Here is a 14458-nt window from a genome sequence, read left to right as displayed (position 1 = left end):
TCAGAGCTAGAAAGAGTCTGGACAATTTCTTGGAAGTTTTGTAGACATTTTGTAGATTTTGTGATTTCTTTTCCTGTATCTTTGCTCTCACCAAAAAACAGATTATATTCAGTAGACATTACTACAGTTCAGTACACCATAACATGTTCTATTGAAGCTTCCCAAAACCTGAACAATCTTTCCTCTTTCACAGTTGGCATTGCTTACGTTACACCTAGAGAAACAAGACGTGCACTTCATGGTCTGAGTTTAACTAATAGCAAGTGGCTCTTATAGGCAGAACAGCATTAAATCAAGCAACTGTGTATCCCATCTCCCTCCTTCAATATTAATTTTCCACCTGTGTCCCACTACATAAGCTTTCATAAGTATAAGCAGAGCAATTCAATTTTCACCTAAACCATTAATAGGAAAAAGAAGTGTAATAAATGATTTTGGTTTTTTTTTTTTCCTGTCTTAGTAATATTAAAATAGGCTAAGATGCAATGTTTTCAGTGACAACACTTCAATCCTCAGATTAAAGATTAATAATTTATCACACATGCTGATGAATGCATGATTCATGAGAGACACAAACAGCAAGTTCTATTTAAAGCTCTGTATGACCACGAATAGAAGACTAAGATGTATACACTGGAAGGCAAAAACCAAAAGGTACAATTTGCTAGAGAAAAAAACCTGCCTGCATATGGATGTGAGATCATGTTTCACACAACAAAATGTCTGTGCAGCTAATGTATTAACAAACCACTGCTCAAAAAAATGAAGTTGTCAAGCAATAGTCCAGTATTAGACAGCAGCCATACTTCGTGCCAGAGAGGTTTGCATACCACTGCAAATGTCGACTGCATTGCTGTTTGGTGATTTTCTTAAAGCTCCACCTGCTAGAAATTAACTGATCTCATGAACCACTTAATTCCATCTTGCACAACTGTAGAAAAACTCTAAATCTGTACCTGAACAGCTCAAAGAATAAAAGCAAAATAAATTCAGAACCAGTCAGTGTTAAGTATAATGCATTCCAAACCAAATGTGTTGATAAACTGTTTGAGTTTTGGGGTTTTTGTTTGATTGGTTTTGTTAAGTAGGTTGATCTTAAGATCTTGGAATGGGATGAGATGGAATAAACAAACAAATAAAGCCAAAGCAAGAACTTAAAGACTTTTTTTTTTTATAATTGTCTACAGTAAAGTTTTTTAAAAGCTTATTATAAGCATGAAGCTTTCTGAGAATTCAAAACACGTAACACCTGCATTAGGAGCTTGTAAACGTAACATTTTCCTTCTCCACGTCTTGCAGCGCTACAGAAATGTGGCTCAGGAGTTCTCTTACTGAAACTCACATCAAGAACCCAATTAAAAAAAGAAAATAATAATAGAATCTATGTTTAACTAAACCACGTTCTGTAGTACTATCCATTCTAGCTTCATAACCATGTCAATATACAATTTCTCCAGCACTGGGTGTCTAAAGCAGACAATGTGAAACGTAATAGCATTTAAACATCGGATGTTCCACAAATCCAATCACCACCCTATACAATACAGTTTCCATACCACATGCTTTAGTGTCATTGTCTGCAGTTTTTCCCCCCTCCTCCACCAGATGTGGAGTTTTCAATAATATCTAAAATTTATAGCCAACTAAATTATAGTGTTTCTGAGCCACCTTTTTATAATGCAGTAGTAAATCAACCTGTAAAACTAAGTTTACAAAAAAGCTTTCTGGGAAATGAGCTTATTAACTGTTTCAGTTCTTTGCCTACTGAGTCAAAGAATCCTTACCATACTCCAACTTGAATAAAATCATCTTCACAATACACCAAACACATCCATAGATCATCGGATAAGCAATTTTAATTGCTGCTTCTTCTGAGTAAGTTTCCATGGGACTTGGAATATAATTTTAAATCAACAAGTGGTTTGGTTTTTCTCTTTTTTAAATTAAGTTACAGAGAATTTTTAAGATTCTTCCTTCATCAGAAATACCTTTCACCTTGCCATTTTTCTGACTAAGAAAGAATTTCCTCTTTTTTTCAGCTGCTATCTTTTTGTTTTTCTGAACAGTCTTATTCTAATCACAGTTACTCAGCTATCTTGAAGTTAGTTCCCTTCTCTTCATATCACTTTACTGATTCACACCCAATGAAGGGCTCAGAACTACAAACTACCACTCAGAAGAAAGCTTCAGGAGGTCTTTGTGAAAAGCACAATCCAAAGACAAATGCTCAAAAATTGAACCTGGTTTACCATTTTAACAATTTAGTGAAAAAAAAAGATACACTTATAGGCAAAGAAAAATCCATCAAGGATCATTAATTGGAACAGTGTAGGCACAGTACAACTTGTACAACTTGCTGAGCCAGAGGGACTTCTCAATAGCATACCTCTCTGTGTTCTTACACATGTAAGTGCCTATTATCAGCTGCAACCAGAGATAAACCACTAGGTTTGACAGATCTTTGTGACTGCCTTGCTGTGAGAATGAAAATACTCTGGTCTGGATTAGACCAGAGTGTAATTTATCTTCAGTGTCACCAATACTATTTTGACTTCTGAGATTCCTGAACAGATATTTTTTCAAGTATACCAATAAAACACATGACAAGTTATTTCCCTATGTATATTAAAACAACCTGAGGTACCCTGTTTTCAAATATACCTTCAGTAATATATGATAGTGTTTCTTATAAAAGCACCCCAAAACAGAAAGCCTTTTAACAGTTTTGCAACATCATTGCCCTATTTAGTAAGGTAGAAACAGATAATGTTCCCCTCCATCTCCAACTACATAAGTATGAACACAGCATGCTGTAGTAGCAACTGTCCTAGCTACCTCTCCTCTTTTACTATCATTTAAAGAGACCAACTATTCAGACTTTGTCACACAACAAGTTTTTCTAGAGATGCAAAGGCAAATGAAGTTACTCAAGTAGAAGTCTAAACCTTGACAGGTCAAAAGAATTTGCAGTGAACTATATTGTATTGAAAGTGATTTTTATCTCTGCCTTTTATTTTCTCCAACTTATTCACAATAGGATTACTGTAATCTACCGATCACATCCTACTTTAGAAATTAAATGACAAGTTCATATCTGCAGAAAATAGTTTCAACTTGAAACTCTGCATAAGGTTCCTACCGCAAAGAACAGCTGACATCATCTTCAGAGGTTTCCACTTCAAGTGCAATAACTTTTCTATCAGTAGTTTCTACAGAACACATGTTTACAAAGGAAAAAGGATAATACAGAGTAAGTTCAACATTTTTCTTCTTCAACAAGAGATAATACAAGTAAATGCTATTTCCTTCAGAACACAATGCAACACTAAAGAAACATTTAAGCAAGAGAAGTCTGACAGTTACTCTTCCTAAGGGTACTGCAAGAGCAGCAACAGAATCTGGGATCAAAGGTTCAGAGGAAGTTACTTCCTCAGCTGCTGACAGTTACCTCTGTGTCAGCCAAACAGAGAAGGCGAATACAACAAACAACTTGAACACTGTTTTGCAATGTCATGGGCTATTCCAGGTTATAACTTTTCTAGAGGTAACCAGAGTTCACACAAACGTAAATTAAGTCTAATTCACAGAGGACGATATCTTTCCTTTTTTTTTTTTTTTTTTTTTTTTTCCCCTCTCTCCTCTCCCCATAGATGATTCATTACTTCTGATCGATTCGTCTACTGGAAACATTTCTTCAGCTTGTCAGAATAGTGAAGTGCTGGATTACACAATACAATTTTCTGGGAAGCTGACATATGCTCAAACATTTCATTATAATTGACTTGGACTTAACAAGCTTAGTTTGTGTTGTGCAAAATAAATCAGAACTAGACAGATCATTTTCCCCTAGTGTATAAGGAAGGGATGGGGAGCAGGAGAAATCACGGGTATAGAAACTGGTACGTTGTGGTTCAGTGTTTTTAAATCCTGATCTGCAAATTGGTTTAGCTAATTCTAACCGAGACTATCTCATTAGCAAAAAATATCAAAATAAAAGTGCGATCAACAGTCAAATGAACTAAGTCACCAAGACAAATCCACAGAGCGGATTTTTAAAAGTCAACTGCTGGAATACATTTTAAAAGAGACCAGACATTAGAAAGCCATTTAACTGTCTTTACATATGAAGCTTTCAAATTTTATTTCAGGTTTGGGGTTTGTTGGGTTTTTTAATGCAAACGCATAATGAGAAATTCACTTAATACTACAGCACATAGCTTCTGCATTATAGTCTCCATTAAATTTATTCACATATGCAATTAAAGCAAGGGAGTAACCCATCTTACCCACCACGGTAGTCACAAAAAACATCAGAAGCCTTGGAAGTTTCAGCTTCACCATTTTTTCTCTCCGAGTTCTCTAAACCTGTAATGCACACATACATGCATGCGTGTGTGTGCCCCCCTTTCAGAAATTAAGATTATAAGTAGACCACAAATCCTTTGTTTTCCCTTTCTACAGGCAATGTCTTAAGTTATTAAAAACTTTCTGCTTCGATATGTCATTCATCAGAGTTGTTGCATCAGCTTGGCTTCTGCTTGACTGCTCACTCATAGTTCCAAAAAATTCCTGTAGCGTAAAGGCAGGGTCAACAGTTAACAACTGCAACACTGCATTATACATCCTCAGAAAAACTGTTTTGTTTTGTTACAGTGGCAGAAAATATCTATTTTATCTTTAGTTATCTGAATACAAATTTAGAAGTAAATCAGTTTCAAGTCAGTAGACTCACAGTATATATTTTTCCAATGAATATTACCTTTTTTTATTTGGTTATTTTCAAAAGACTTCACAGACATTATAAAAAGAAAATATTACTCTGGTAGACCAGTAGGTTGGAGAGAAGAAAATAAAGAAGATACTAATTTGAAAGTGGCTTAACTCTGAAACTCCATTTGAACACCTGATCGGTCCAATTTTGTAAAGCTCTCTGCTTCCAGTGAAATCAGTACAACTCAAAAATTTAAGTAATAAAAATACCACCTCAAAAATTTAAACAGAGATATCCCAATCTATTTATTAAATGTACAAAACCACATTAAGCAATTCCAAGAGCACTGAGAATATGTAAAATTCAGACTACCTGTCTCTGCAGACCATAGCTCAGTTTAGAGATACCCAAACTAGCTTGAAGTAATTTATTAGCATCAAGTTCTGCCAGACAAAGTAAATGCAGAGGTCTGCTGAGGTCACTAACTTAGATACACTGGTAGCAGTACTCAAGGAATCTCATCTGGAGCTACTTTAGTTGTACTGCATTATGCAGAGCAGCTGTATCTCTGGTGATCCACAGGCTGGATGGGTAAGAGCACCTGAGTATCCAAGGCTAGATTCCCAGGAGTATCCAAATAACAACAGGGGTGGAGGGGAACACACGAAAAATAGCAGGAGGATACATTAGAATTGAAAATGGTACCAATATGCTCATTCCTATTAGCTGGGCATTTTAGCAGACAGCATCACCAATACGCATGGTATTTTTGTCCCTTCCCCAAGATACTCCAATGCATCTGTGGCAAATCAGGAAAGAGGATTTGAGGCAGTAGACCTAACATGGAGATGTTGCATTACATCTATGTTGGAGATTTTTCTCTGCAAGGGAACTCCTCGTTTCTTGCCTTAAAGCAAAACAGGAATGGCAAGGGACTAGAAATAGCCAAAGCATCTGGCCTAGAGATAATTATTTCAGAAGTATCTGAATAATAGAAAATCCAAGAATCAGACACCTGTCACTCTGGATTCAGTCAAGTTCTCCTGCTGGCTCTGAACCCATTCTAACAAATCCAAATAGAAGTATCAGTGACAGGAAGAGGAGGAAAAAGCCTTGCTGTTCAGCATGAGGCTTAAAGCAGGGCTCAGAAATGACTGCCTTACAGCACAGTAGAAGTGAAGACTTTAGGCAAGGAAAACCTACTCTAGAAATTTTGAGCCCAAATTCCTAATGGAATTCATCTTGATACTTGAATGGCAGAGGTCATCCTGTCTGCAAATCAAATAGCTGACTGACCAAGTGTAAATGTTACCTTCTGCTCATAGACAGAATTAAGAAAACTGGCATTATGCTGGATTCTTGCAAAGAAATAAACTTCAAGCACAATCTAGAGATACTAATTTTCTTTGTCATTGGTAGCATTGGCTTTACTTGTGGCAAGGGGTTTTTGGAAATCAAACAATGCCAAACTACCTGGTATTTGTCTGAAAACAGAATCAAAGAACTCCTTGCAAAGAGGGTACTCATACTTGTCCTTCAGGTGCCTGTGTATTTAAGCCCCATTTCATCCTATGTAAATTCTGTGCAAGAGTCTTTGTTGTATGGGTATTTGCACCCAGCTGAACTGGAATCTTTCTGGCAATATTTCTGCATCCACAAAAGCAGCAGGCTGAAACCCACCAGAGCCTTTAAGGACATATTAAGTTTTCCTGTTATTTAAGGGGTTTAGGGTTTTCTGCACTGAAGAATTTACTTTTTTTTTAGCACTAAGAAGCAGGTATTTTAGCCCCTGAAAGACCAGACCACACTGAAAGATGACAGATTTTAACACAAATCTCCACAGTTGCATTCTTCTTGAGATGCATAATGTACATATACTTCCTCATTAACAATGCACATATTTTTAAATCAGTGCAATGGGTACGAGCATTTCAGAAGTTACCTGGAACTCAGTCCCCCTAGAATTCCTCAGAACTGTAGCACAAATGTGAATTTTAATGCCTTGAGAAGAACCAGAAATTTTTCCTACAGGTAAAAACTCATGAGGCAAAACACTTTCAGCAGTAGAGCATTTTATATTTATAGCACTACATTACTTAACATATAATCATAACTACTGAATGCATGCAAGAGCTTTAGACATTGCCTCTTCAAAATTATTTTAAATAAGCCATCAAGTGATAGAAATGCAACAGTTGATTATTTTTTTTACATTGTGATTATAATGACTTTTAATGAAGTCAGCCCCATATTCCTGCATCCCGTCATTATTTGACAGATATGTCTGCAATAATTCATGTTATAAAATATATATTTTGTTACTAAGAGTGAAAACATACCAAAGAAAGGGCGATTAAACACTTTTAACCCAGTGTCCTCCACACCATGCCATTCTCAGTCTGGGAACATCTGCCAGTTAAGCAGTAACCTAACAGAAAAAGACAAAGAATATTCAGAAGTGAGCACCATTTTCAGGGTCCTTCAGCAAGTCATCCCAGACTTCTACGGTCTGAGCACAAAGTTGTCAGTTTTCTTTTATATACCATCTAAAAGCACCCTCTCAGAATTCTTCTGGAAGCTCTCCATTCCCTATTCTGCAAAGTCTTTGGTTTTGTACAGCAGCTTTACTAATTCAGCGTTTTCAAGATCCTACAAGTTAACTGACTGACTTTTGCCAGTAACTTCTAAGCAAAATTCAGGTACATAAAGGCAATTGTAACACAAAAATAAGATGCTGGAGGTAGTCAGACTCCGAGTGAATAGCAACTGAAGTGCAAGTAGTCTGCAGTTTGTCACAGAACCACAGAATGGTTGAGGTTGGGAGGGTCCTCTGGAGGTCACCTTGTCCAAACCCTGCTCAGGCAGGGCCACCCCAAGCTAGTTTCCCAGGATCATGTCCAGTTAGCTTTTTAATACCTTCACGGATGGAAACCACAACCTCTCTGGGCAGTCTGCTCCAGTGCTCAGTCACCCATCGCAGTTAAAAAGTGTTCCCTTGTGCTCAGACAGCACCTGTGTTTCAGTCTGTGCGACCACAGCCTCTGGTGCTGCCACTGAGCAGCACTGAGAAGAGCCCAGCTCTGGCTTCTTTATACCCTCCCTTCAGGTATTTATTTAATTCTAAGAGATCCCTCCCAAGCCTTGTTCTGTAAGTCCAACAGTCGCAGTTCTCTCAGCCTTAAATATCTTAGTGGCCATTCAGTGGGCTCTCTCCAGTTGGTCCATCTCTTTCTTTTACTGGTGAGCACAGAAATGGACACAGTACTTCAAGTGAGCCTTACCAGCGCTGAGTAAAGGGGAAGGATCACATCCTTTCACCCACTGGCACCACTCCTCATAATGCAGGCCAAGATAACATTAGCTGCTTTTACTATAAGGACACATAACTAGCTAACCCACTGTTCACTCCTTTTTGCTTCAAGAAACACAGTAATCCACAGCTTTTGCATTTCCTAAATGTAGTCTGCTTTTCAAAGCATGTAGACAAAGACTGACTGACATCCAAGGACAGCCAAGACATTTATGGTTTCCTTTAGCCAAGAATCTAAAGCACTCTAACCCTAAGAACCAGATCATCCAAGCCAGGGTATGGGTGCCTGAGGTTCCATTTCTGGAAAGTCTCATGCACATTTGTGTCTACCCTGAATGCAGCAGCATTCAGTATCCTAAATCTAGAGCCAGCCACAAAAGAAATGGAAACTCTACCCACATTTTAAAATTTTTAGTTTAGATTCTCTGGCATTATCATCATGTGTTAGATGTGGCTTAGGAATGCTTACTGAGTTGCAATTCAGGTTGATCAACTAATCTCTGAATGGGTTTTGGACAATGACAAATATTAAATCATTTAGTAATATTAAGTCTTAAATATTTATCTACCCCTTCTTGCTATTTATCTTGTCTATGCCAGCTGTTCCAAGTTTTCTAGGTTGGAAATTCATGAACAGTTAAACTCAGCAAGCATAGCGGTGTATTTCCTTATGTTGATGACACATCACTCCCCATAAACTTGAAATATTCACCTCACTGCTTCCTATGTTATATCCTGTTTTTAAATTGTTTTGTATGTTTTACTGACTGTGTCTGTTTCAGCTACTTACTGGAAGGGACAGAAGTGTTTGGTTCTTTGTTTTGGTTAAGCATTGGTGGTGGGTTTTTTGTTTGTTTCTTCATTTGTTTTAATGAACTCGGTATGTAAAAAGCCCCATATATTCTGAACTCCACAGCAACGCTGTATTTATAAGAAAAAATCCTGGTATGGCTAATGAATTGCTGAATACTTTCAGGGTTGTTATTTGTTAAGCATACCTCAAAAGATTTGACTAAATAAATGCATACAGTAACTTAAAAAGGATCACAGACGCAAAACAGAAACTGTCATTTTGTATCCTTTCATATAATCTACTTTCAATCTAGTGTTAGGACCAAGGTTGGTGGGGTGGAAAACAAAAGCCAAAGAGGACACTGTATACAGCTGAAAGAAACAATCGAGGCTACCATGACTGTAGCAAAATGATGGAAAATCCCAACTAGCCACTGCAGTAATTTTTCTTCTAACAAATTAGATATGCCTTCTGCCTTTTCACTACTCACTCAATAGTTCTGTCACAGGAACATTGCTTAAGACTCCACACGCAGACAAAACTCACTGGCTTTTAAGACCAGGCCCTATCAAGCAGGTGATAGGTTTCTAAACTTCAGTAGCTCCCGATAATCACCTTGAACACTCCAACTACGGTCTCAACATTGCAGGTCCAATGAATGCACATGTAGAAGATTAATGAAAGTAAAGATATCAACATGATAATATTGGTACCTAAGCCTTTGCCCTGAGATCAAAGAGAACAGCAAAATTCAGCACACTTGACAAAGAAACACTTACAGTTCTAGCACAAGGAAAAGTTATTGAGCATTAAAACTTTACTGGTTGTCAAGCTGATTTAATGTTGATTCAGAAAAGAATAAAAAGATACTTTCGCCATGCAATGCAATTAATAGCAGAAAGTTTTCCACTTACAGATTTTATATACATACTTCTATTTGATTTTTTTCTGTATAAGTACTGCAAAGAGTTTAGGTTTTTTATCTGAGATAAGAAATATTACAACCATTCTCTTTCTAGGTTGTAGTAATTTCCTACACACACAGAGAGATGCTTCTCTTTCCCTAATACCATACCAGGGAAAATCAGAGGAAGAAAACTTATAATCCTACACAAAAATGGATATTTATATATATGTTGAAAAGTAAGAATAGTACTAGTGCACCTTCTGTAAGACATCTTAACAACTAATATTGAAGATACCACAATGCTCCTGCTCACCAATTACCCACAAATACCACTTTTACATACTTACTACTACTATTACTATGCTGACTTTGGCCTCAGCTAGTTTTAAACTGACTTTCCTTGATATTATGAAAATAAACAAGCGCTATAAACCAGAGAAGTTGAATCTAATCTCAGGTGGTTGTCATACACATCTCTGCCACCATAGCTGCATTGTCTCTACTCAGTATCAGGAACATGCAATCAGAGATACATTCAAATGGAACCCACAGTATAAACTTATTGATCCTGGTAGTGATACTTTAAAAAAGATTGAAAAAAAATCAGGGCTAACTAAATTTGGTAAAACCCACAAGCCTAAAGTATGTCTTTCATAACGGAAGGAGTTCTATTAACACAGAGCAGAAATACTTAAAATATATCGAAAGACTCAAAACAATACTTACACAGGGAACTCGGTACAAAAATGTTATTAAGCAGGTAACTGATAAATGAAGAAAGTCTTGGGAATGATTTCTTTTCAGACTTAACATTCACTGCTAAAAACTCTGTTGAACACTAGAACAGGGATATGGGGTTCTAGCAAGTAACTACATTTTCTAAATAACAACAGGAGAAGCATTATATATTTACGCCTCAGCAACCCAATCAGGTACACTCTGATCACAGAGGGCTGATTCAAAAAAGAAGGGATCGCTGGAGTTGAGCCTGCCTATGCCTTTGCTACATGGGAGAAAAAAGGCATATAGAGCTGTTCTCCCTCTCTGAGGTCTGCCCAACCTGTTCAACTTCTTACAAGGTCTACAACTTCACTGGGTACTCTACTACTGTTCTTTGAAATGCGGTAGGGTCCACCCCACAAATATAAACACATAGTGCATGTTCATACTGCAGGCTATGACATACTGCGAGTTCATTATAGGGACCCCCTGCTCAAGACCACTAGAAACAAATTAGACAGCACAGTATCTTGTAAGAGGACAGAAGAGAAATCACAGGCTTTCTCAAAGTCTTAGGTCCTGAAGAAAGAATTCTGTTTGGCTTATCATGTAATTCCAGGAGACTAATTCAGTATTGCCTGACTGGGGTCATAATTATTGTACATCATAGATCATTTTACTCATTTCCTCTAGACTCTTCCTAAGGAGTTCCTGAGTTATGTTTTCAGTATAGATCTTTAAGAGAAAAAAAATGCTGATATTTGACAGCTCCCCACAATATGGGATAAAAAGCAGATCCTCAATCTCCAGAAATATAGCCAAAGGCTTAAATGAGGGAAATTTTTCACTTCAGGTTCAGCTTTTAAGCATTAATGGTGCCAAGGTGCTCTGTCCATCTCCAAAGTACCACGTGGCACACGTGACACTTCCCTGCACAAAACCTGCCAAATTCAGGCTCTATTCCCACTCTCTTTTCTCCCTTTCCACAGTTCAGCAAGTGTTTGTTCAAAACAATCTTCAGTTTTTTGAAGGTTCTGCTGAGCTGGAGAACATTTTCTTGCTTAACACACTTGTTTCTGAACCAGACTTAAAAAGTTTGGTATACTATAGTACATCTCAGATGCACCCATGATGCTTGGCTGTTAGTTATCTTAACATGCATCAAATTACATACCTTAATAGCTTGGGAATCATATCCTAGAAAAATTAGCAAAAACCTATATTCAAGGACAGAGGCATCAGACATTCTAGTCAATGGAATGGATCAATCCAATGTACAAAAAAAATTGAGTTCTGGTTATGCAGTGTGTTTCGGTTTGTTTAATAGCTCTTCAATAATCCTATGTTTGCTATTTGCAAATCTAGCTTCCAGAGGAAGGAAAGACATTGTTGCTAGCTAATAGAAAATTTAATCCCTTAGCCATTTTAAAGGTTTTAAAATTTAATATAACTGCTATTTTAATTGCTCATAATATCTCCATTCTGGCAAAGATTGGCAAAAAGTTTTGAAGTCTCTGAAAGCGATTTTTGTCATTTTGAAAATGACAATAACTATCAAGTCTGTCTGGTTCTTTTCAAACTGCAGCAATACTGGAAGATAAAAGCAGGATGAACTCACAAATTAGTTTTATTGTTTGGTAGCGCAGCAACTTCAGCCATAGCTTTAATGAGATAAACAGCAATGGCTGAAGTACAGTACTCAATCACACTTTAGAACACTGGTGCAGAAGCTAGAAAATTTACTCATGAATTGCACTAGGTAATAAGCTACTGCAAATGCATCATATTGTGAAGCTTTTATGTTCTGAAGCTGGCAATGTTAATTAGTACTCTAACCTGACACTACAAATCCCTATACAGCTACAGACAGCAAGAGTAAGAAAGTCACAAGGATCATCTGAAACTAGATGAAGCCCTTCCTTGAAGCCATGGTAAATGCATTCATCAGTTGACATGCAAGTCTGCATTACATGTAGTCATCTGATGGAAAGGGACTTTATATGTGAGCCCCTACTTAAACCTCTTGCGTAACAGCAGATTTAAAAGAAGTGAACAAAAGCTGTTAGTAAGAAAAATGTAAGACAGACTCAAAATTATCCAGAAAATTATAGGAGGAGTTAATTGAGGCTACAGCACTTTTCTACAGTGCACAGCTGGATTACTTGCTTAACAAAACCAGGACAAATCCTAATTCAACAGCAGCACCTAGAAGAAAGGAAGAGACATCAAGATATGCATTAAGTATCCAGCACTCTTTATGGATGTGAAAAGAATATAATGAATCCTTCGTTGCTTAGAGTGGAACACGTTTGTCTTGCCAGAGGACAGATTTCCAAAGAATATTTACATTTTCCTACAACCTGTAATTTTCTCATTTATCATTTGTCAGGGCCCAAAGACCTTTTACTGCACATTGGATGTTTGCATATGTTTAATGATCCTTTTACCAAACAAATGTCACCGTCTGAATGAGGAAATTAGTTAATATCGCTGATGCTGCTAATTTAACGCCATTAATATCACACTGTGAACAGCCACAGAACCTACAGGGTCTTGTATCATAGCTAAGCTCTACTGATTGCAAGTCTGTGCTCCAGCAGACGGCACCGAGAAGATAACCCATGCAAATATCACACACAAGGAAATTCAATAAAATTTTTAAAGATTGCTTTGATTCTGTAGTTAGACTACCAGACAAGTGTGACTAAAGACAGATCATTTGATAGAGATTTAGAGGCACTAATTGAAACTTACTTATCTACACTGTCACAGCTGCCTCCCCTTTTATCGGTGTGCTAGGATTTGGAGCAGTCAGAAAAGAGTCCAAGCAGATCACAGAAATCATTGCATCATAGTATTTCTAGACGTACAGCAAGACCAAAGAGCTATCCAATGAATTAGATAGCAGAAGACACACTTCAGTGTTGTTTTCTGTTTTCAGCCTTCTGTATGCAGAACTGAGTTACATTTTGTAAAGTAATTTGCCTCCACACATATGATCTATGAAAAAAGCTTTCTAAGAGCAGAACCATGTAATTTTTCCTCTAAGCCACTGAAGTCTTCTACACACTTCCTTTGACAAAGAAAGGATGATGTAAAGAAACTAGATTCTTCAGAAGGTCCTTCAAATGCTACTGGTACTAGAACATAAGAGAAAATAAAACTTTATGAAGACTCACAAGGTGAATTATTTTAAACAGAATTAATAACACACAAACCCAATTCTGCGTGGAATGTATCCAAAAATAAGGGTGGGGGAAGGGAACTGCAAAGCAAGCAAGTCCATTTGGTAACCCATCTACTTTTGTACTAGTCTTCTTACCACGCACCTTCCTCTGAGATAGATCTTTATCTCTCTCAAAGAAATGAATGTCTAGAAACACTCATATTCCCAACAACTGACACTCAAGGCGCGTATCACATGCTTTGCACTGAGAGATTTGGAAGTTTACAGTATTAAAATAAATTCATATCCCAGCATAATGAAAGAGTAATGTTCCTGACAGAGCACAATCTAGAACCAGTCTGCACCTTAAGAAGCTCTCAATTTGCTTCATACATACATAAAATCCCAACTTTCTCAAGTAACTAAGATATTTCCTCAGGTCCCTAAGACAACTTAGGCAAAAAAAAAACCTGGAGCAAAACCAAAGCCTTAAGTTTTCAAATTATATCCATTTTTAAGTTTTACTTTTTTATACCAACCAGTATGTAGTTTTTCCCCAATACAGTAATATTATTTCCTGGATCAAGTTCATTAAAGTAAACTAGGTGTTATGAGATTCATCAGAAGTGGTTTTAGGGTTAAAGAGATTTATTCCCCAGATGACATAAAAAAGGAAGAAAGAGGATGCTATACACAACCATGTATTGAAATGTTCATTTAAACACTACTAGGAGAAAACCAAAGATGACCATTCATACTCCTCACAGCAGTCCTCTACAAAGTCACTGGGGGTTGCGGTTATATGACTTACTAGATGAGCATGAAGATTATTTTTTTTTTCCTTACAATTA

General features: G+C 37.1%; 1 protein-coding gene across 8 annotated transcripts in view; it reads right to left on the bottom strand.

Moving 5' to 3' along the window:
- The window catches only part of SULF2 (sulfatase 2), a 162600-nt gene that overhangs the window by 142450 nt on the left and 5692 nt on the right, over nucleotides 1-14458 (bottom strand). For all 8 annotated transcript variants that reach the window (XR_005829991.1, XM_040609313.1, XM_040609314.1 and 5 more), the window contains exon 2: nucleotides 7051-7139. The gene's annotated coding sequence lies outside the window, so the exon portion shown is untranslated. The remainder of the gene's footprint in view (nucleotides 1-7050; nucleotides 7140-14458) is intronic.

This window comes from Falco naumanni, chromosome 10 (assembly GCF_017639655.2).
Source record: "Falco naumanni isolate bFalNau1 chromosome 10, bFalNau1.pat, whole genome shotgun sequence".
Taxonomy (NCBI): Eukaryota; Metazoa; Chordata; class Aves; order Falconiformes; family Falconidae; genus Falco; species Falco naumanni.
The sequence above is the reverse complement of the archived record's forward strand: the minus strand, read 5'-3'. Positions and strand labels throughout refer to the sequence as shown.